The sequence below is a fragment of the Ornithorhynchus anatinus genome, chromosome 7, assembly GCF_004115215.2.
Source record: "Ornithorhynchus anatinus isolate Pmale09 chromosome 7, mOrnAna1.pri.v4, whole genome shotgun sequence".
Lineage (NCBI taxonomy): Eukaryota > Metazoa > Chordata > Mammalia > Monotremata > Ornithorhynchidae > Ornithorhynchus > Ornithorhynchus anatinus.
Window position 1 is genome coordinate 57249236 of NC_041734.1, and position 1562 is coordinate 57250797.

Below are 1562 nucleotides of genomic sequence, written 5' to 3' on the forward strand. Positions count from 1 at the left end.
AAATGAGACAAACGGGTTTTACCTCTTCAAGCATATTGGTTGTGCGGCACAATGGAAAGCCAGTCCGGACGCAATAAAAACAGCACTCTCTGCATGACAGTGACTATGTAATGTGAGGAGAGAGGAACAAGATTATTATCATCTTTTAATACCGGAGAAGCCCCAGGACAATCCATCACAGATAGAATCAGCATATTCTCTGCTTTGCAGTGCCGTCAACTGGAGTTTTACACTTTTTCATTTTTAATGTCCTCCAAAGTGTTTGAGAATAAAATCTCTGTTCTCGTGGGATCTGTCTCTTTCTGCCCAGCTGGTGATTGGCTTTTCCCATTAAGCTTTTTCTGAAATCAGACCTGTTAGGTGGGGTATGGACACAATGAGAAAATACTCAAGGAACCAGAAAAGGAGGCCTGGAGTAGGGCTGGGGAGATGGAATAAAAGGTTCGAGGTCTTTGATAGGATATTGCAAGGGTCAGTGAGAACAGCTGTTCTCTCTCTCTGCACTGAGAGAAGAGCAGAGAAGATGGCTTTAAATTGCAGCAGTAGGGATTTAGTTCAGTTGTTCAAAAGAACCTTTGATTATAAAGGCTGCAATAAATGAAGATTCAATACAAGCAGCCTCCTTCTCTGGAGATTTATTTGGAGAAGGAAAAGTCGGTGACCATCTTTAGATGGTTTAAATGATTTAGATCCCGCCCAGAAGCAAGGGAATGGACAAAGTGACCTCTCAAAGTCTCTTCCAGCCTGAAGAGTCTAGGGCTGATAAATGTTGCTCACTGCCTCATCCTTCATGATATCCCCACTGGGTAGCAATGTTACATTGTCTCACTGTGAAGGTTATTTTCCTGCTCTGTGCCTTAGGAGACAGAAAACATGCCAAAGCCACACAGCTGGCTGAAGGTACATTTGTGGTTCAAAGATGTCCCAACTGGCTGGGCTAGAATTCTTGATGTTGACATTAAAGAGGAAAGGAAGCATTTGGTATACTGAAGCCATGAAGAGATGCTCCTTCTGGGGAGGTATAAGTCAGGCTTCTGCCATGTGATTTCTCTGAAGTGGAGGTGCCAAGGGAAACTGGGCCCAGCCATGCCCCTACACAGGACAAAGGTGTGAGCATTGCCAAGGGACCACAAAACCTCTCTCCCCATCTCCTCCATTTGGAGAGAATCATTCTGAAATTAAGGGAAGGGATGATGAACCCAGAGTCCAGGAACACCTCATCCGTTATCCTCATTGTCATCGCATTAGCTGTGGAACACATTGTGCTTTATTACAACTTCATAATAATTACAGTTATTACCAAATTCATGTATATTGAAAAGGCAACAATTCCTTGAGAAATTTCATAATCATATTAATTCATAGGGCCCTTTCCTAGAATTTATTGGTTAATAAGCTAATTCCAAACATTTGGTAACTAAATTAAGGGCCTTCCTCCTGCACAGGAAGCTATTAACCATCTTGCCAGGAAGGAGTTTGGGTAGCCACATTAATCCCTGGAGCCGTTTGCTTGTCTTTGCTTTTCCAAAACACAACCCTCTGCACAGCCATTTAGGCCCTGT